Below are 23,602 nucleotides of genomic sequence, written 5' to 3'. Positions count from 1 at the left end.
GATGACGGGGAAGCCGGGGAAGAGCCAGGACCGGAGGACGTCGCCGAAAGAAGAGGAAGGCGTGCCAGAAGATGACGTTGCATCGTGTATCACCGCCCAGGGTGCACGCTAAGGTATGATTTACATATATGTTTTTATAGTTTTATTTTAAAATGGGCAGGGGGTTTAAAATAAGATTACCGGTGCCTGAATAGCCTTTTTAGAGGCTATTCATGTATATCTGGGGCTCATACAGCATAATTTTGCTGATAGAGCCCCTTTAAGCAGAGGTCTGGATTATGAGGTTGATAGGCCTTTTTAGGGATACCTATACCTATCATACAACACCAAAGCAATGTGAATATTTGGCCAAACATTCACTGCAACCTTTACGTTTGTGCGGTCCACTGTGGTAGTGCTACCTTTTTATCATGTATTTTATTAAGCAGCAATCCCTTACAGATTGGTACACATGCACCTATTGATTTCCATCGCACATTCATTTGGAGAGTGAAGGAGCAGCAGTACGGGCGCACTATGCTCACATTGCCATACAACTTCCAGGGAGGATTAGAGGATTTTATTACTTCACATTTCTTCCTGTGCCTCTGAAATACAGTTGGTGTGTGCATTTTTCAGCTTTAATGTGACAGGCACACACTGCTGTTTTACCAAATGCATTACGCATAGTTCATGCGAAACATTGGAGGCTTAGGGCAAAATGAAAGCGCGTTACACTGATAGAACATTGATTTATAGAGGGAGCACTTGGAGCTGGAAATATTTACTTTCCTCGTACAGTTCTGAAAACAATCACATGCGCATAAATATTCAGTTTCTTAGAAAAATAAAAAATGAGGTTTACCAGCTTTCTTCTCTTAGTAACTGTCTTAAGACATTATTGTACAGTGCATTTTATTTTCTTAGGGGACAGCCCTCTTTAATTCAGCGCTTTATTTTTTTCTGCTTTGGCAAGATGCATACATATTGAAAGAGGATTTAACCTACAAGCCACAAATCATTTAAAATATATATGTATCATATGTATGTATATATTATATGTGTGTTCAAAAATAATAGTAATAATAAAAAATGTATATATGAATAATAAATGTGTGTGTGTGTGTGTGTATATATATATATATATATATATATATATATATATACACACACACACACACACACATTTATTATTCATATATACATATATATATATATATATATATGAAGAGCTCAACGGAAAAATGGCCTAAGTCCAAAAATCAATATTGTGAGACAAACTAAATTTAAAGTTTTAGCCTAAAGCAAATGGGCATTATTGTGGAATATATCTATCCAATGTAATCAGCTAATGAACACCGTTAATCCTAACCATAAATTGTATTATTTATTAAAAAAATTGCAGCTTCATGTATAAATATTATTTATTTAATATTATTAATTAATTACTACTATTATTAAACGATGAAGAATAATAATTACCTGCCTCCCTTTTCGGCGCTAAATATGTGCAAAAGTCGATTTAGAGCCTTTTAAACAATAAGACAAAGTTTTTACACTAATATAAACAACAGACCGGAAGTCACGATTTCAATTAAAAAATGACCAACGAGAGTGAAGTAAGTAAGTTTGTATTGGACTTAGGCCATTATTCCATTGAATGTAAATTCTTCTGCATTGAAATATATGGACTTAGGTCATTAATCCTAGGTACCTTGTAAACCCAATGCATAGAACGAGGTACAAAGAAGCTTTCTAGGTAATAATTTGAAATATGACAAAATGTGGACTTAGGCCATTTTTCCGTTGAGCTCTTCATATATATAGTGTAAGTGTGTGTATATATTACACATACATCCACCCACCCATTCTGCCGAACAAGCCAATAGAAGACTCACCTAACCTTGTTTTACATTCATAGGCCATGCTAGAAATTTTTGCCTGTGACTACATAGTTCCCATAGTTCTTCGTTCTTATATTTTGTAACTGTACGGACCATTCTGTAATTTATTTCTATATTTTTCATTTACTCTTTGAAAACGTCTCACTTAGTCACTTAAAAGGTGTTCCAGAGCAAAAAAGTTGGTAGTATGGTATAAAGTATGGTAGTTGGCCACAGCGGCGCTACAATACCAGCAAGCAGCAATGATGTGTCTAACAACAATGCCCAACTACTAATATGGGCGATTCACATCATAGAGCATTGGGAAGGGAGAATGGAGGCCCACCACTGGGACACAGAGGGAAGAAGAGGCGAGAGTCACTCCCCTTGTTGTTTTAAACAATGTACTTGTCCTTTATGTTGCATCAGTCTGTAAAGTGCTTGTTGCAGGACCTGCAAATCTGTGTGTTTAAGGCAATAAATAAAATAACAATCGTTTTCCCTCTATAAAACCTTGTATCAATAAAGGAGGTCAGTGGGAGGCAAGAGATCCTGTTTGTGTTGCATTATATCTTGTATAGGGATAAACACATTCAACATCTACCATCACACAACAATACATTTTATCAAGGAATAAAGAGTTAACTGGCAGTGAGCACAATCCAGTTGCAGCTAGAGACAGTGGTGTCACATGGATTCTTTTAGCAGTCTTTGTCTCCACTGTTGATTCTGGGATTGGTTTGTCTCCTTGATATAACACAGAGCAGATTTCTTGCTCTGGAAGGCATCTGCAGTGTAGCCAAAGTTGAGCTCTGACGGAAACCGTGTTAATTGTTAAATAGTTGGATAAAATAGAAAGGCTGATAAAGTATTTTTAGAGTTGAGAGGTGGTCCTGGTGTTACTCAGGGATAGAGCTAAGGACTGACTGTGATCACATTCCCATGACACTAACATGAATTTCTGGTATTAGAGAATTTGAAAACTGGAACATTCATTCATACGATATGATAACAATAAATAGTTGGTTTACGATCCTACAAATTTTTATTTATTTATTTTTAAAGATGACTGTGGCAGAATTCTGGTACATTTTCATTAGGCAATCTGCCCCAATGTGGTAATAATTGTTTGATTTTTTTTTTCACTAGAATCAGTAATACGGCAGAGTCTTTACCTAACATATAACTGAGACTGATAGATGAAATAGTTGAAATCAGCATTAAGTTCATGGATCACATTAATTTTTTCTCTTGTTGTGTTTTTCTAAGTGTGTGTTGACACAGAATTTTTGGAGCAGATTTTAAGGCAGTTTTCTCTTTGCCCCTATTGATTTTTTTGACGACTTTTTTTCGGCAGGCTGACAAAAAGCATCATTCACTACCTTCAGTCCTAATTCTACACAATCAATGTCAAAAAAATACAATCACAAAATATACACCAAAATGGCCGTAATATGAAATATGTCTTGAAAATCCTTTTTTTTTTTAACCTCCATTACACTTTGAAATCAATATTTTATTTATTTTATTTAAAAAAAAAAAAAAACCTTCAGCATTAATCTGTTTTTGAACCCATTTCATTCTTATTACAACCCTATAAAGACAACGACTTTTGCTTTAATTTATACGGCGCAGGTCAGACCTTTGCTGTGTGTAGTAGACGAAGCCTGAGGAGCATCAACTGGGAAAAAAGACCTCCTTTAGTCAGCATAGGTAGGCCTGGAGCATTGTTGAAAACTAGTATTAAACGTGATATTCTCTGCATTAATAGTGTTCACCAAAGCCAAAGTTCACGTTAAAAGGTTGATCTCTGGTGTTGTAATTTCCATTTTTTGAATTTAGCTTTTTATAGGTCTGGTACAGGATTAAAACATCAAGTGACCTTCTTGAATGTCTTATGTTACATAGCAGCAATACTTTCATTATCTTAAGGCAGTTCCCATTCCTGAGTCACATCAATATATAACTTAGTATAAGCTCTCAGAGTCCTGTACTAGCTGATCACATCAGGCGTTTACGGAAAGGCAAAATGGAAATTAAGGGCAGAATATCATAGAAATCTAACCACAGTGTCATGGTCTCTTTAATCTCATTATTGGTTACAATTCCACTTTACTGACATCCAACAGTGTTCTCTTCTGATTTGTCTTTATGAAAGAAACTTGTCCTTCTTAACTGGAGTATCTCCAATATGCCTGTAAAAGTTTATGTAATTTCTGATACATTGTAGCTCAGATTAGAGCATATGCCCCCAGCTGTAGTACAGGTCAGAGAGGAAGCTGTATATTTATAGAGGACCATCATATCTTTTTGAGTTTTAAACACTATTAGACTTGCACCGAAAGGCTGTATATACTGCTATTTTTGTGTAATTTGCCTTCTCCATATAGATAGAAGTGCACGGTCAGATGGGTGGACTTCCACTAGCCAGCAGTGGTCCTGAGAGGTGGAGGACTTCTATTGGTAGTCAGAAGTAATGGCCCTGATAGCTATACAAAAAATAAAGGCACATTCAATGCATCTCCTGTCTGTCGGAAAATAAGAATCAGAATGTCAGGAAACATGAGAGGTCCTCTTTAATGGGGTTATGCTACAAAATGTATTTATCCTCTATCCATAGATTCCTGAAGATCAGAACTCTATTTCCAGCATTCCGACTGAAGTGAATGGGAGAGGGGCTCGGCTGCCTTCAACATGGCTGCATTCACTATGGGGCTAAAACGCCCCTCATTCTCTGGATCGGACCAGGTCTCAGCATGCACGCCTCACACTGTTCATCAATTTATCCGCTAGCCTATGGCTAGAGAATAAATATTTTCCATGACATTAACCCCTTTTAAAGCAAAGGAGGCGCCTAGTATCCTGGGAGATCAGGAAAATCTCTCCCAGCTAATGTTTTGGGACAGGCTTTCTTGATCTCACAGTACAAAATTGAATCCATTCCAGCACAGACGTGTAATACTTCCATGTGTAACTCATAGCAGAAAAAAGTGGTCAAAAGAATTAAGTCCAATACAATATCTATAAAATATACAAATTTTATTAAATAAATACTAAAAATTCATTTCAGCAGGGCAGATGGAATAAGCAATTTGAACCATACACACAAGGAAACAACAACATAGTGATACAGTGTATGTACTAAATAGTGGATCTAATATAATATCTAGAATAGATGTACAGACACAAAAATATATGACTACACACCAGGTAACATGGCATATGGATATACCAAAAGATGACAAATAAATATATATCAGAGGGTATAATCAACAGTCAAAGTGGCCACACAGGCAATATCAATAGTATATGTGCAAAGCTGACCCAGAAAATGTACCACAGAATATGTGCTGGACAGAAGCAACAACAAATATATAAATAACCTACTGACTGTGATAACCCACTGATCTGTAGCTAATATGGACTACAACAAATCAATGCAGATATCAAGGCATATCCCACAACAGTATGTCAGTGTAACATAAATAGTCACTGCCAGGAATTAAAGACAAATGGTATACCTGTAGCCATGGTGCATAGAAAGCAAGATGCAGATCTCATGTACTGTGCCCCAAGCGCCTCTACGCGTTTCGCCTATTCAGGCTTCCTGAGGATATTGTATTGGACTTAATTCTTTTGACCACTATTTTCTATGGTATGTTCAGGTGTTTGCTTTATATGTGGTCGCTTTATTCATGAGGAAATGGTTTAAGTGTTAACTCATAGCAGAAAGCCTGGAATACACAATTCTTTAAACCGGACCAGTCATCTTTCCTGACATGTCTATTTTAAGTACAGTACTTGTACTCTATTTTCTAAGATACCATGCACATAAAATGTGTGTTTTGTCATGGTGCTAGCCATGTTTTGAAATGTTTTACATGTATTATCATGAATTTGTGTCCTGCTTGTTTTATAGCCTGGCCTCTCCTACATGGTATCATCAATGTGCCATCCATTCTGCTTTCCCATGGATACACACACTGATGTGCATGTAGCTTTAGTCTGTCAGTCTTAGTCAATGCTGATCAAGTTAAACTATAATCATGGACACATCCTTATGCCACATGAAATGGTAACGCCCAGTTGGCAATTTATACAATTCTAGTAGAAATATCAGAGGAAAGAAATAATACAGAGCTCGAAGAAAAGGTGCTCCATGGATGGATTCTTTACATGATAATAACACAGTTCTATGATGAAAGATGAGATGACAAATTCGATCTGAATTAAGTTAGAAGATGGTATATTCTATGGAGCTGTTTTATGTCCCTAAGTCATCCCCTTAACCCCACCCCATTTTTTTTATTGGTAATACAAGTATTTACTAGAACAGTCATTATAGGAGAGCTGACAGATTCTGTTTTAGTAACTAATGGGGCAGAACGTGTTTTCATTCTGTCATTACTATATATATTATTTATTGGATTGTTTAGGTAACAGTGAATTTGCTAAACTGAATTTGCAGTTAATGTATTGCCAACTATGATCAGTAGCTCCTACATACAGTAGATGCCGTGACAGTCTTCACCGTGGGCTGCGTGGTGGTCTGGAACGTGTCACTGTGTCATTGGGTACTTGCACTTATCTGCCACCTTTTACACTAGAAAATCGGTATGTCTCTCTATTGGTATGGCTGAGCTTCACTTTACCCTCATTCCTATAGATAGAAAAGTTCAATATCATGATAAAAACCTAGAGGTTTTTAAGAAAAACTATATTCATGCTTAATGCTTAGGTAGGTCAACAGTATGTGATTAAGGGGTCTGCTGTTCAGCAACCTCAATAAGGAGAGTAGAGCTGGAAGCAGATAGCTCTGTTTCTAGCTCACATTCAGTTATATAGGGGCTGAGCAGTAGTAACTCAGCACAAGCACTACCAGAGAAAAGAGACATATGAGGGGGGACCCAAAAGTTTCCAGAATGAGGCTGCTGTGCGCGCAGTTTTCGTAGTACGCGATTCTGCAGCTAGTTATTTGTTCAACCACGCCTTCTCAGTAAGTGTGCCAAGCGGCGTTGATGTGGAAGGTTTCATCTACCCGCAGTGAATTTTCTTGCAATAGCTGTTTTGTCCAGCCGTCGCTCGTCAAGTGAAGTTCAATGTGAAGACAATGGTCATTTGTTTTTTCGATGCAAAAGGGATTGTGCACTCGGAATTTGTTCCAGCACGTCAGACCATCAACCATGTTTTCTACTTGGGGGCTCTCAAGAGGTTGCACAACAATGTGCGGCGAAAAAGGCCCGAAATGTGGCAGTGTGGTGATTGGTTTTTCCACCACGACAATGCCCCAGCCCACACCGCCATCTCGGTGACCACTTTCATGGCAAGAAACGGCATGGCTGTCTATCCCCACCCACCCTATTCACCCCATTTGGCTCCCAGTGACTTTTTTTATTCCCACGAATGAAGAGGAACCTCAAGGGGAAGCGTTTCGCCTACGTGGAGGAGCTGAAGAGGAAAACGATGGAGGGGCTTGCAGACATCAAAGTAGATGTTTTGAACAATGGCAGATGAGATTTTTTTTTTTTTTTTAATGTAGATTGTGAGCCCCACATAGAGCTCACAATGTACATTTTTCCCTATCAGTATGTTTTTTTGGAATATGGGATGGAAATCCATGCAAACACGGGGAGAACATACAAACTCCTTGCAGATGGTTTTATGCCCTTGGTGGGATTTAAACACCAGGACTCCAGTGCTGCAAGGCTGCAGTGCTAACCACTGAACCACCGTGTGGCCCCGGCAGATGAGATTTGACAAGTGTATTACCGCTAAAGGAGAGTACTTTGAAGGAGATTGAAAGAATTTTGTACAAAAAAATAAATACAGGCTTCAAAAACAACTTTTCTGGAAACTTTTGGGTCCCCCCTTGTATGCTTACAGCTCTGTTCTCTGTGTAGCGACTGCTAAAAGAACTGATCCCCAGGGGTCTCGGATATCTGACCTCTCTTACCAATCCTCCCCCATTATCATACTGATGACATATCCTAAGGATAGTTTGTCTGCCCAGAAGCCCCCTTTAAGGAATTAATAGAGATAAGAGATGTGGAAGCATGTAGAAATAGATATGTCTGAGAAAGAAGAGACACATTATCAAGTTCTTGAACATAGAATGTGATGACATTGTGCCTCTTCTCTCCTTTTGTAATGTTCTTTTAGCCTGTCCAAATTTAGTGTATAAATGTCCCTCATGTTCTGAAACTGATATTTGTGCCAGAACTTACCACCTGAAATCCTTTTGTAAGAAGACTTCATCGTTGCCTTCCTAAAAATATTTACAGTGAATGCTTTTTTGCTTTCCTTAATATTTGTTAGTTAAGAAGCCATTCACCAGATAGGGCTCGTTCACATCTGCGCCCGGGTCTCCGTTCTGCAGGTTTCCGTTTCCTGCACAAAACAGAGGCAGGAGACTGAAACCTGCAGGACTCTTTCATACCCATTTATTTGAATGGGTTTGAAAGATGTCCGGCCGTGAGCGGCGGTGACCGTTTTATGCTCTCCGCCGCGAAACCGTTTTTTTAAAAATCAGACACAGAGTCAGACTTGCAGTACAGAAGACGGAAAGCTGAGAACGGAGACCTGAACGCTAGTGTGAATCTAGCGATATTTGTAATATGAGATCTTTACTGGTATATGTAGAAAGAAGATTAGCCACCTTCCAGTTTGGCTTTGCACCCGGTTTGTATGCTGTGCTGCTTCTGCATTTTTTTCTACTACTGGTATATGTAGGGACAGCAGAAAGAGACTTTTTCATTTGTAAGAATTCTCTTCTACCTTAAAGAGTCAGTCCACGGTTTTAAGGGGCTTAACAGTTATGTCAGCTTATGTAACTGTATTTATATGTCTGGTAACGTTACAGCATGAGCAAAGTGGAAGAAACTTTAAAATACCTCATCCACGTTCTGCACTGCGGGTTGTAAGCCAGTGAATGCCAACGTTATTTGTACAGATTTCCATTACAGATTTCACCCGAGACAAAGGGTGAAACCCCTGGCAAGTCTTCCACAAAATCAGCACGTAACTATGTAAATTTTACTGCAGATAGAATTAATGGCGAAATTCCAATGGATTCAACTAGTCTAATACATTTTGTTTGGGATGGTTGGTGTTACTTCAAGTTTATTGAACAAAAACAATGATGGTACAAAAGTGGAAAATATATCCTTGTTCCATTTTTCTGTATATTTTTCTAGATGCCAATTACTTGTTGCGCAGCTTTTCTGCTGTTCACAATTGCATTAATGGGTCCATCAGGCTTTATAGTATTTTTGAAGGCAAGAGTAGTCGATCTAATAAGTCAATTTGTTTTCTCTGAATTTGACAGCATCTGTTCACCGTGGATCCAGCATACAGTAATCTCTAAATAGAATTTTTAACAAGCTGATGGAAGAGCTCAGCTCAAGGATTCTCTTCCTTTGTTTTACGAGGCAATGTTACTTTAGTTATGTTCACATTTAGATATGATTTAAATAAAAAGTTGAGCAGCTCTGTAAATGGATTGCATTATTTATTTGTACTGATCTCGAATCGGTCTATATTATTGCCTAAGACAGCTGTTTGCTATTGGAAACTGTCAACATGCTTGCAGTGAGGCACATTCTTAAAGCCGAACTGTAGACTTCTTTTCCAGAGTTCCAGTTTACACTATACACAGCCTGTTTTACAAGTTTGTTCTACACGTAAATATATATATATATATATATATATATATATATATATATATAATATATGTGTGTGTGCAAAGTGAATGAATAAAGGGAAAGCTAAATTACATCGTTTTTTTGTGACCACTCTTTACCTTTACAACAGTGCTTCTTCTATGTACACTTGTACAATATTTTTGAAGGAGCTTGGCAGGGAGGTTGTTCTAAACATCTTAGGAGAACTAACCACAGATCTTCTATGGATGTAGGCAAACTCAAATCCTTCTGTCTCTTCATGTAATCCCAGACAGACTTGAGGATGTTGAGATCAGAGCCATATCATCATTTCCAGGACTCTTTCTGAGGGGCAGTCACACCTAATATTGATATGATCTAGATTTCTCTCTTGTTCATTCCTTTCATTTTTGTTAATTGGAAAAAATAAACTGTTAAGGCCTGGTTCACATCTGCGTCAGTAATCTGTTCGGGGAGTCCACATGTAGACCCCCTCGAATGGACTACTGAATGCATTAGGAATCGGTGTGCAGTGAAAGCACACAGACCCCATAGACTGTAATGGGGTCCGTGTGTTTTCTGTGTGGTCTCGGCACGAGTCATGCTGAGAAGAAAGTAGATTGTGAAGTACTTTTCTGTCTGCATGTTCCGGGCAGAAAACACACAGACCCCATTATAGTCTATGGGGTCCGTGTGCTTTCACTGCACACTGCTTGCCAATGCGTTCGGTAGTCCATTCGGGGGGTCCCTATGTGTACTTCCTGAACGTATTACCACCACAAATGTGAACCAGGCCTAACACTTCTATTCTTGAAAACATTTTAATGCTGACTTTAATATTTCTCCCTTATCACCATATGTCCTCCATAATGACCTGACGGAATGATATGTTGGTGGTATCATTGACTGATGACCTTCGTTTCCATATTTAGTATCCAGCCATGGTAGGAACTCCAGATTTTCCCCACATTAGCTTGCAGTGGTGGTCACAAGGTGTACCCTATACTGATCTTATCATCATTTACTCGAACCATCTACACAAAGCAGAAGCAAAAAACATAAGAAGTCTAAATATGTAAAGAAACTCTCGCTTCTTCACTATCTTTGATTTTGCAGAGCAAATAGTTTTCCATAAGACACTGAAGTTTTGCCCTAAAACATCGAGAAGTTTCTGTAGTTTTTACTGTTTTGGTTCTAATGTCTTCGGTACAAGGCTTTTACTTGCACTATTGTATAAAGGTTACTTGTAGAAATGCCAATCTTCCAAACAGAATTATTGTGTTGATAGGAAAAGCCAGGCAACAATACTTTCTTACAAAAGATCACCATATAAAGTTCAGTGGGGAAAAAGAGAATTTCCTAACAACCTCAGACAATGGAGAAGTCTGCACTATGTAGATTATATGTTTCTCTGTAGAAAATGTTGTTAATGGAAGGCAAAATATAGTAGAAAAAGCAACGGAAAAAGTATGGTATTATGGAACAATAAGACTCTAAAGAGGGAGCTTTTATTCTAAAACTAAACTATATAAAGTTTTTCTCATCATGTAAGCTTTCTATAACTCTACAGGAGGCCGCGGTGTACTTTAGGTGACTAACTATAGGATTCCTGATAGAATCTGGTGCCCAGTAATAATTCATTAAGCCATTTTGCATTGTTCTGCTCCTCTCTTATTCCTTTTGGGAATGTTTTCCTAACAGTTGTCAGTTTGCCCGGAGTGCTTTATGTTGTTTCATGGGGAATACAATTATTTTGTATTGAAGAGTAGATGTCTGCTTTCCTGACTTGTCTGTTTTTAGATGGTCCCTCACTTTATAGGACTATTACTGGTAAGTGGCTGTAACTATGGTATAGTTGGCTGTACGTATTAGATAGTGATTTCTCCTGATCATACCATATACATGCATGCTCTGCTCTGCCTAGAGGAGGAGACTACGCCACGGTCGAGCACCTCAATAGGATTCACTATGTTTAAATCCAACAGCCCGACAGCTCCTTACTAGGGTTGAGCGATCGCGTTCGGAAAAGATCAGATTCCGATCGGCGATCGAAAAAATTTCACGATCGCCATCGGAATTCCGAACACGATCTTTTTATGTGGCATCGAGATCGGTGATTTTTCCCACAATGCATTGCTTAGCCTTCACACTGAGTATACGATGTATATTCAGTGTGAAGGCTCCGTTGCAGTTCCATAGGAATGAATGGAAGCAGCCGACACACAGCCCCCTGCGTGCCGGCTGCCTTCATTCATTCGAATGGAAGGCTAAACTAAATCTCTAGCAGCTACTTACCTCTAGAGATGGCTGCTCCAGTGCCCTCCTTCTTCTTGCCTCGCTGCCCCGCCTCCCAGGTTAGTGTTTAAAGCGCTAGGTAGGCGGGGCTTGTGGCTTAGTGTGGGCGGGTACAGGGCGGGGAGACGTGACGTCTCCCCTCCCAGTACCCGCCCACACTCTCCTAACCCGCCCACACTCTCCTAACCTGGCAGGGAGGGGGCAGAGAAGAGCAGCAGCGAGGCGAAGAATGAAGGCACGGGGCACAGGAACAGCCATCTCTGGAGGTAAGTGGACACCAGGGGGTACGATTGCTTTTAAAATCTGATCTCCGATTAATAAAAAAAAATCCCATTGACTTGCATTGGGATCGAGATCGGGTTCGAATGAAAAATGATCGGAAATCAGATTTTAAAATCGATCCTGAAAAGTCAAGATCGGCTCAACCCTAGTCCTGACACATATTAGATGACAGGCCTGAAACTGGCAGACTTGGCTGACTGTAATATTTGTTAGTGTCCACCTTGCCCTGTGAAGTTGAGCACAATGATGGGTGTGATGTCCGGCATTTTCCAGCAGTAGAGTGTATTTTGTGCATGGTTTTATCTGTGCAGTCTCTTTATTCTGTGTAGGCTATTGGCAGTGACAAAACTGTTCAATGCTGTTTTTCATATCTTATCCTTATGCTTACAAATCCCTTATCAAGCGTTTGAGCAATCCATCATAATTTCCTCCATGAATCATGACTCCATCATTGTTTACCAGCAGAAGTGAGATGACTCGCACGATGAATAGTATAATGGCATGTCACATGAATTGATGGTATTGATGGCGCTGCAAGAACAAGCGTGAAACACCTTTTTTCCCTGTTCATTTTGTGTGTTAATTTTATTGCCTCCAGAAGAGTAATCCTACTTCAGCCATCCTCCTGTCATAGACGTATCAATCTCCTCATGTTCATAGCAATATCCGGCACAGACCTCTGTTGTACCTCTTTTGTATTGCAAGAGGAAATATAATAGTATGGATGACATCAGAAGCCGGGACTTTATATCATCTGTACCTGTTGTGGTTTTTTTTATTAATCTAGAAATAATACTTGATGATCTTAATGATTTATTGTAGACCTAGCTTGAGTCCTTCATTTACAAATTTACATTTTTCAGCTTCAGTTGCTGAAATATTGATCTCTACCCATCTCACTATTAACATTTGTTTTAATGTCAATTCCTGGCAATACATCCTATGTACAAATAATCCTAACAAAAATGTCTGATCTGTGGGTTCCCTACCCCTAGAGCCCTCATTTATTGGGAGAAATGGATACCTGGTTTCTAAGGGTGACAGAAATCTTACCCTTGTCCCTTTAATGAGGAGCGAGCTATGTCCATCTTTGTCATCGCTGCTATTTGCCTCCGCCTGTAAAAAAGGAGCCTGATCCTACAGCTAAGGAGGTGGAACCTCTACTCAACAGACATGGCAAGGCCTCTGCTTATGTCATACATAAGATTGGAAAAACCCTTAGGGCTAATTTACACGGGGATATGCGCCGCACATTTTGGTCCTGATTTTGACGCGGGAAGTGGCATCTGAATAGGACCAAAATGCGCCTGCCACAACTGAATGGGCCTAGTTTAGAGGGTGCTGCCACAAAGCGGACGCCGCGGCTGAATCAGCCGTGGAATCTGCCTGAAGAAAGGGCAGCTCGCTTCTTTTTTCTGTGAGCGGGAACATACCGCTATCCGAAAAAGAAGCTAGCGGTCTACATAGACCTCTATTTTGAGGGGGGCAGATTCTGACGTGGATTCAGCGCCAAAATCCGCCCCCACTTGCCCCGTGTGAACGTGCCCTTACATTTTCATGTTTGTCCACTTAGCTCCTAATATAATAAACCTTTGCTCTAATACTGAAGCTTCTCATTCACTTTTTTGAAAACCACCACTGCCATTTTGATGCATTTTTTTAACCAGTAGGACACAGAAGCTATTCCTTTTTTATTTCCCAGTCTTTTTGAATGTATTTTTGTCTTTACTGCAAAAGAAGCATAAAAATTCTCACAAAAATAAAACTAAGGGTTTTTTTTCCCCCAAAAAAATGCTGCATGTTAAACCAAGATTTGGGGCCAGAAAATCTGCGGTGGATAGTAGTCAAACAAATTACATCTGCGGATTTTAAATTCTAAATTTTTCTGCAGATCTTCACCACAAATGTCATCCCCCTATAATTCATAGGGTGAAAGCCTTGGCCAATCGACGACATCATCTGCATTTAATGCTTGAAGACTTTGCCACAGATTTCCTGAAGAATTGGTGTGAAATCTGTCTTGGATTCCTTGCAGCCCATGTGAATGTACACTTAGAACCTTGATGGAAATATAAATGTCTGTTTTGCTATATTGATTCTGCCTGTGAACAGAAAAAATAAGTAGAAGAACAATTTATTCCCTAGTAGTAGTAATTCCATGGTGTATAATAAAATGGTATATTTTGCATATTTCTGCTAGGGTTTAGTGGCTGTGAAACAAAGCTCAGCAATAGTAGCCAGGGCAAGCAAATATATATGCAGCACTTGATAAATCCAAGCACAGCAATTTGCATCAAGACATCAATATGTGGAAATTGTGTTTCACTGGGGATACACATCCTACTGCACAATACGTCTCAAAGCATTTATCCAGGCTTGAGAAATGAATGTATTGAGTGTTGTGGAGTGGAATGTATCTTACCCCAGGATAATAATTTTCATCATGATTAGAGGTGTAACTCTTTGTCTCCTTGTCTATGGGAATGACTTGGAAATGGACAGAATAGGAAACTGTTTGACACATTTTATTTTATTTATTTTATAATCTGGTTAACACCCCCTCCCCCACTCTTAAGATATTGATTTGAAACCGCTGCATGTCAAGCAGCATTGGGAGCGGTATCTTGCGGCTCTTCTTTGTACACCAATTAGGCGGCTGTAATGTAAATGTTGGCTTTCTTACTGATATGGAAGCTTTGCCTGGTTAGCTGGGATATTCTCATCCGGCATTAGTGCTGTAATATAATGATTTATTAAGGCAGTGGAAGAAATATTGATCTCTCTAATAGCTTCAGCCTTGGCATATAATGCCTTACATTTTACTTAGCTTAAAGGGACACATGCTTTATCTGTATTCTTGCATGCTGATGGCCATGAATATTTAGATTCCTGGGAAGGATTAGTATTCTCAGCAGTGCTTAGAGGTACCCAAGTCATGCACTGATTTACTAGGTGGAGGGCATTGGTAATATTACAATATGAAATAGCTGTAATATATTAAAAGCAGTGTTGTCATTCACTCTCTTGCTTATATCAGTGTTTTATATATAATGGTATAACCGTAATATTAAATTGCATAATGACAATTAGCCTTATTGCATAAATACAAATTTATCGTATGCATTAGTAAATACTCTGTATGGGTTACCTCATGAAGAATATTATTTATAGTTAAATTTAGCCATTATAATTCTCTTCTCTATGCACACTTATTTTTTATTTTATTAATAATAATAATTAATCCTGGAATAGTGATCTTTCTATAAATAACCATTATGTTGTCCACCTTAGCGTGCCAACATAATTTATGTCCTCCGTATCATCTCAAAACTTAATTATCTGTATATTACTTTTTTCACACTTTGAAGAGTAGCTGGGTCAACTTCTTCAGGTTGTGGTGCTTGCTTCACATCGTCTTCTGACTGTGTTTCCACGCCATCTTAGTGTGGTGAGCCAGCTGCCTCTAAAGTTTGTAGCATCTTCTCTGCTTGGTAGAGGTGCAGAGCAAGTTAACAAACTATCCTAGATTTATCTGCCTTGTGCCATCATAGAATACAATTAAAAAAAAAATCAATCACTTAGAAATTCACCCATGTTGCTGCACCTCCCTCGACACTGTCTTCCACCCTACCTATCCTCTCTGTTCTGCCAATGACCTTAGACTTGCATCCTCTGTTTTCTGAACATCCCACTCCCATCTCCAAGACTTTTCTTACGCTGTCCCGGGACTCTAGATTGCTTTACCCCAGATAATTGGATTAATTCCCAACTACAGTAGGTTCAAAACTGCCCTAAAATCACATCTCTTTATTACATGCTTATCACATGATGATCACATTGTTCTACACCTGCACACACTTAGCTTACATTTCTTATCGAAAGATATCCTTCCTACTCTATTCCTCAGAACCTGACCCCTCCATCTAGAAGTTACCCTGCTCGCCATGCACGCAAGATTTTGCGCGGACATTAACATCGGACACTAGCTGTGTCCGTTACATCTTGCATTATTTTATATGGGATATCATGCAGTGTCCTTTACTGTCCGTGTCTGTTCTTAAGTGTCCGTTTTCAAAGTGTAAACGCCCCCTTAGTATATGTTTATTCACAGATACCAGCTGGTGACGGGCTCATACAGCTTTAGTTACATGACTTTATTTATTAAGATGGCTGAACCATTGTACCAAACAAGCCCTCTGACCTCGAGTGTTTTCTTATGTCTCCTAGAATGTAAACTCTTGTGAGCAGGGCCCTCACTCCTATTGTTTATGTTATTTCTATGTCAAATACTGTCTGTTCTGTATGCTGGCACTATATAAATAGATAATAATCATAATATCAGAGGTTGAAACAGCGTTACCGTAAGTGCATCTGCTCAGCATCTTCTCTAACAAGTAAAGACTATAGCACAACCTTAGAAGCATCCAGCTCATCACACCAGGGATTCCTCTGCATACTCGCTGGAGCAGAAGGATAAGTACAATTCTGCATGCTTTTCCTCTTAAGCTTATTTACTAAGGTGGACACAGTACAGGCGATGCATAGAAACAACAGGGTGTGCTGTTTTAACAATATTCCTAGGAGATAATGGACTGCAAGAATTTATGAGAGTAATGATAAATAGAAAAAAAAAAAGTTCTGATGGCTGGCTTTAACTGTGAACAGAATTCCTAATGGAACAACCCTTTAAAGCACTTGGGGCTATTTCTTGTGGCTCCTGACTGTACATCTCCTTGCTAAGAAAAACAGACCAAGTTTCCTGGCTCTGTCTAGGATGGAACGCATTTACTGCAGAAGGCAAGTTGAGAAAAGAGGACAAGATAAAATTCATACTATTGAAGCTATCCATGCACATAAGATGCATGTTGGACAATTTTACTTTTTAAGCTATCATTTAGAAGTGATATGTGAACATTCTGAATTGCTGAAAGTAGATTTTAATCCATCAAAAATATGAACTGACAGGTTGGAGCTTTTTTAGGCATTGTAAGAACAAAATGGCAAGTGTATGGCATAAGTATCTGTCAGTTATTTGCCACTTTATGCCAGCCCACCGTATTGATGTGTGCACTCTTTTCACATTACATTCTTGAGTTTGATCTAGGTTATTGATGGTCTGTGACTGAGCTCTGGAATATCTTGTGTGGTGACTGGCTTAAAAGATGGATGGTTTGTTGGTTGTCCACAATTTCCTGTTCCACATCATTCCCATGGCAGAGTTGTGTACTTTAAGACTGTATAGAAACACAAAAGGTATCTGTGGTACCATTCTACATAGCTGTGGTTACTCCATCTCTGTCTACCATCCAACCTCTTCTCCCTGTTCTGTCAATGCTCTAAGCCTATCATCCTCTATTATCAGAACCTCCCATGCCTTTCTCCAGTATTCCTCCTGAGTTGCATCAGTTCTCTGGAATGCACTACCTTCCAACTTCTACACCATCCAGCACATCCTAAAGACACATCTGTTTAGGCAGGCCTATCACATTTTCCAATACTTTTGCACTAAATTTAATCCAAATCTCTTGTAAAGTGCTCCAGGATATGTCAGCATTATAGAAATAAAAATTTATTATTACTCCATGCGCCGTCACATGTATATTACATTAATTATCTCTATAGAAGAAGCCACAGTGTCTCCCACACGTATATGTTTGGTAAATGTACCGTATTTTTCGGACTATAAGACGCACCGGACCATAAGACGCACTAAGGTTTTAGAGGAGGAAAATAGGGAAAAAAAAAATTAAGGAAAAAAAATTGGTGAAATATGTAATATAATAATATAATATTTCACCAATGTAAATAGAACCGGGGGCTTTCGGACACAGGGATACCAAATGTGTATGTGTTTCACAGTAATGTTTTTGTTTTATATGTATTGTAGGGATATGGGGGTGATTTGAACATATCTATATATCTATCTAATCTATCCTATCTATCTATCTATCTATCTATCTATCTCCTATCTGTCTGTCTGTCTATCTGTCTATCTGTCTGTCTATCTGTCTGTCTATCTGTCTGTCTATCTGTCTGTCTATCTATTCTATCTAATCTCATCCATGGATGGAAAGAGACACCCTGCAGTGAAGCTGTGTAAGAAGAGAAAAAGGGGCGGGCCAGACGGGTGAAGGAGGTGTGGTTTTCTAAGCAAACTTGAAAACACACCTCTTTCACCCATCTGGCTCGTCCCTCCTTCACTGCCTCTCACATCTTGCTCCGGCAATGAAGCCACACAGACAGGGAAGTAGGGGCGGGCCAGACGGGTGAAGGAGGCGTGGTTTCAAGCTTGCCGAGAAAACCACTCCTCCTCCTCCCGTTTGGCCCACCCCTCCTTCCCTGTCTGTGTGGTTTCATTGCCGGAGCCAGATCTGAGAGGCAGTGAAGGAGGGGCGGGCCAGACGGGTGAAAGAGGCGTGGTTTTCTCTGCAAGCTTGAAACCACGCTTCCTTCACCTGTCTGGCCCGCCCCTACTTCCCTGCCTCTCATATCTCGCTCCTGCAAACACGCGACACAGACAGGGAAGGAGGGGCAGAGCAGGCAGGCACCGTGCTGCTCTCCGTGCTGCTCCTCATAGACAGGACACAGACGCTGCACACGCTGCATTCGGACTATAAGACGCACACACATTTTCCTCCCATATTGGGAGGAAAAAAAGTGCGTCTTATAGTCCGAAAAATACGGTAAATAGACTTTAGACCAGTAAGTACTTTGTGGGCCGTGGACTGATTGGAATTATTTCATATTCTTATGAGCATCCACAAGAAAAACTATTGTGAATTCATGACACTCGGCGCAAAACACGTGACTGCAGGGGCTGAGGAGACTCTCGTGGGTGATGAACTCCAAAAGTTTAGAATTTGGCCTGATGCCAAAACTTTTGGAAAATTTGGGTTAAATCTAAGGCTGAAAATAGGAGGACAATATTATGTTGGGGGACCTCAAAAAGGACAATATACTGTATGGGGACCAGTACAGGGGGCAATATACTACGTGAGGATCAGTAAAGGAGGTGTTATTCTGTTTGAAGGACCATTAAAGGGATAATATACCGCGGGGAAAGTAAAGAGGGTGTTATACTGTGTTTGAGCCAAATAACTTTTTTTTTTTTTTTTTTTGTGGGGGGCGACATTCTATAGGTCACTTCAGGCTTAGATTGGTAATGAAAAACAAAAAGTGTATACATTTAATCCTAATGAGTTTTTTTTTTTTCCTGTAATTTACTAAACTCTTCATAAACTTTACATATTTCTGTCTTTTTGGTAACTTGAGTCACCTGATTGAATGATAGAAAACTACCGTAATGCTAATTTCATACCAGGAGGGAATCTTGATTGTTCTGATGCTGATTCATCCAGCACATATGTGACGAGCATTGTATTACAGGCCCTTGTACATATATACCGTGTGTAAAAATAAAATAAAAAAAAAAATGCATTTTTCATATTCCACATGCTCACTTTGCTGACTGGAAACCTTTCTTATTTTTTCCCTTTAATTTTCAGGTTAATCTGACCTCTGGAGTGTGAAATTGCTGAAGACACATCAGTTAGAAACAGGTAAGTTTATTTCCAGCTGCTGCCCACTTATTTTTGTTTTACAGGTATGGTCGGAATATGCTGTGTAGGAAAGTCTCTTTGAGGGAAAATAATAGGCACTGCATATTTCTGCAAATCTGTTGCCCAGCAGATTTGTTAAGCCCCGCTGTGAAGAATTAGGCTGCGCCATTCAATTCACCTTCAAATAGTATTGCATGTTCTTTGTTGGGGGGAGGGGGGGCAGTATCTGTTGATTTTATTTATTTTACTTTTTCTATTTCTATTTCGCTGCTTTGTTTAATCTGTAAAATAACAGTATAGTCTGAGACTACTGCAGTTCTCTTGAGCTATTATTTTAAGGTTTGTTGTTACAAAACCATCTCCTATGGGATTAGTGGGCCAAGGGAAGGTGATATGATTTTCTTTTTTTTTTCCTATAGAAATTACATTACAAAGCCAATATTGAATTGTTTTCATCATCATTTCAGATGTATGCAGTGCCTGCATTGTGGTCTATTTTTATTCCTGCTCCTGTAAATTTATTTTCCATGCAAGCAGTTTCTTGAAAGCGAAAACATACAGTTTTTATTGTTTACCCAGAACTTCTTGTATTAATGCATTCTATTGTTATTTCGTTTTTACATTTATCATGATCTATTCCAGTATATACCACTGACCTTGCTATTCAAATGATTCTGGTTTTATTGTTATTAAATAGATGTATATTAGGCTATAACAAACAATTGTTGTAAATGGTCGCAACTGGAACATAGTGAATAGTTTCCTAGTAACCCAGGGCTAAAATAAATAAAGTACATTTTCTGGCATTTAATTTACATTGCTCCCATCTTCTTTAAGAGAATATATGATGCCCAAGAATAGTTCATGCCTGCACAGAGGCAATGAAAAATGTAATCCCCCCCCCCCCCAACCTTGTTTCCTGAACTGCTGGGTTATGGTTGTGATAATGTAGTTTGCTAATAAATATTTGAAGCATTGCAACTATGCTTTACATCTTGCGTTGGTGTTCATGAGAACCACAATGGCCATGTCCAGTCTTTATAATGCTTAAAGAAACGCGTCGCCCGGATCCTAGTATTAAGCAGAATCCAATACTGAAACTTCTTTTTTTTTTTTAAATATTCTGTACATGTTTATGGGGGTGGCCATCTAAGCCATTTCTTTACTCTGTTAATAGCAGTTCAGATGTATGCGTTACAGTAGCTATATGACCCATACGAATCTGTAGCCTGGAGCTGACTCACTGACATCTATAGAAGACTGTGTCAATGTTACAGGTAGGCCTGGTCCATTATGACCTAAATCAAAATTACCATTAGGCCTTATTCACAAGTCTGCATTTTGTGAACATGTGTGGTCTGTGAGACATGCTCTGTTGTGGCCCATTTTGCAGACCACAGATTTCCATTAAAGTCGATGGGTCAGTGAAAACAGACAACACATGGAAGCCATCTGTATGCTTTCAGTTTTTCATGGACCAAAAAAGTAAGGTATAAGAAATTATTAGCAAAAAAAAAGTTTTATTCAAATGAGCAGGGTAGAGGGCTGTCCGTGATTGTCATGGACCTCAAACATTTGCAAAATGCACATTTGTGAATAAAGACTTAAAGGGATCCTATCATTCAAACTATTTTTTTTTTTTTTTTATCATTAACACGTCGGAATAGCCTAAAAGGGGTTGTCCAATAACAAGAATCCTATCTATACTGCTAGTTTATGTAGATTTAAGACTTTTCCTAAATACATTGCTTTATCAAAAATGCTTTGTTTGGCCACTATCATAATTTATTCACTTTATTGTTTACACTCAGTTTCTATGGTCGCTGGACTTATCTGCTCAGTTCCGAAGTGACTAGTTCCCTACTCTCAGGGGGGAGAGAGGGGCTGAGTGCTCGGCAGCAGTTCTGAGCTGTGTATGTCTGACAAATAATGGAGCTCCTCAAATAGGGGAGGGGGAAGGTTTCTGAACGCTATCTTTAGCTATTCCATTTATCAGCCAGTTTAATTGAATTTGGCTGATAATGGATGAGATAGGGAGTCTGGTACCTCTGTATGTAATGCAAGCTGACTCAAATCCAGCTCTGCTACATCAGCCTCTACATCAGCTTCATACTGTGGTAATGCATTTACAACCAATCCCTCATTACTAACGAAAACATAGCAGATAACAGAGCAAGTGAAACCCCGCCCACCAATGTGCTGAGAAAACCAGGAAGTGAACAGAGCACAGAGCCTGCAGGTTGGTGAACAAGGGTTATGGGAATACCCCTTTAAGAAAGTCTATTTTTCTCCTACCTTTCGTTGTCTTCTCCACCCCACCATTTGCATGAAATCCCATTTTTGTTGGTATGCAAATGAGTTCTTTCACAGCACTGGGGGCGTCCCTAATGATGCAAGAGAACTCTCCAGCTTCAAAATGAAATGACCCACATTGTTTTTTTTTTGTGGCACAGGGTTGTTTTTAGTACATATGGCACCAGAATTCTTGCACAATTTTATTAGTAAGTCTGCCCTGAATATAAATTAATAGATAGAAAAGTATTCTTATTACCTGTAACTCTGCCAATTCTTATACATATGGAATTACTCTACTTTTATTAGAGAATTAAATTAATAACATAAGTTGATGAAAAAAGGGCTGACAATATAAAAAATACCTATGAGATAAAATGTACATTTACTTATTTTAGGTTGAGCGTATGCTGTTATGGGCCTTTTTTAGATGTTTATTTCCCCTGCTGCTTTTATGGCATATGTTACCTTTTTAATTAGGTTCTCCCTTGTTCTTATGTCTTGATTGTAACAAGTTCTGAATGAATCTCGTCTTGAAAAGGTCTGTCCTTTTACACTGAACAAGTAGGGATGTCCTTGCTTCAGTCCCACTCATTAATCACATGCTTTACTTAGAACTAATTTAACCAGTGCCGATCTATTATCCCCAAATAAATAATTCTCTTGTAGTTAGGCCCAGATAATATCTCGCACTTACAATTATCTCCCACACGCCATGAGAAAAGCAATGTGTCCTGACAGAGCGCGGCACAGATTGAGCAATAACCACATTCTTCACAGATGATTAAAAATCACATTTCTGAAATAGGATTGCTTCATAAAAGTGTGCGCTCTGGGAATCATTGCAATAAGTCCTGCAGCACAACTGGGTTTTAAAGACTATTCCCGAAGAGAGGCGACGATAACCAAACAAGTCAAATTCCTGTACCTATTACTTTATTTTCCATATACTCGGTGCTGAGATAAGTGAACTACATGTAACTGTTATGAATGAAATATGATCTGAGAATTCCATACTATATTGTTATTATCAGAATATATCTCCTTTTACATGTCTGACCTATTCCAATAATATGTCTACCGTTGCCGCCTCCTCCTTTACGAGTGGTGTTTGTTACTTTTTTATCGTATATTATAGTATTATCAATAACATTTTTCATATGCGCTCTTCAACATATATAAAGTAGAACTACCTCAAAATTTCTTATTCTCTGTCCAGTTAGTAAGGCACATGATGACTACATAGAGTATAGGTAATCTACATACTGGTGTCTGTATTTGTTCGACACCTCATGTGCCTATTTTAATAAATATTTGAGAGTTGTTCTACTTTAACAGTCCCTGTTGCTACCAAAGTATAGGCACGCACAGACTTCCATAGATTGTGCCTGTACGTCTTACTGGTCCCAGTAGGACTGTATTATTAGTTAATATACGTATATCGCAGCTTAGTAACAATCACAGGGGAGATGACGATCAGGAATAATCCACTACTATTAATGAATTCTCTGTCGTGCAGGGGGTGAGAGCAGTGGAGCGGTCACCAACCCTATAATAATTGGTAGATCCTGTGTCTGTTTATTGGTAATACCTTACATTGCAATCCTACCGGTGATGATAATACGATGATTGCTGCTGACAAGTGATCCCTACA

The 23,602-nt window shown here is 39.0% G+C and overlaps 1 protein-coding gene across 1 annotated transcript in view; it reads left to right on the top strand.

Moving 5' to 3' along the window:
- ENOX1 (ecto-NOX disulfide-thiol exchanger 1) overlaps positions 1–23,602 on the top strand; it is a 477,272-nt gene that overhangs the window by 167,311 nt on the left and 286,359 nt on the right. The window contains exon 3 of the mRNA XM_075265460.1: positions 19,603–19,656. The gene's annotated coding sequence lies outside the window, so the exon portion shown is untranslated. The remainder of the gene's footprint in view (positions 1–19,602; positions 19,657–23,602) is intronic.

Source organism: Leptodactylus fuscus, chromosome 2 (assembly GCF_031893055.1).
Source record: "Leptodactylus fuscus isolate aLepFus1 chromosome 2, aLepFus1.hap2, whole genome shotgun sequence".
Taxonomy (NCBI): Eukaryota; Metazoa; Chordata; class Amphibia; order Anura; family Leptodactylidae; genus Leptodactylus; species Leptodactylus fuscus.
Note: the sequence above shows the minus strand (reverse complement) of the source record. Positions and strands in the feature narration are given on the sequence as shown.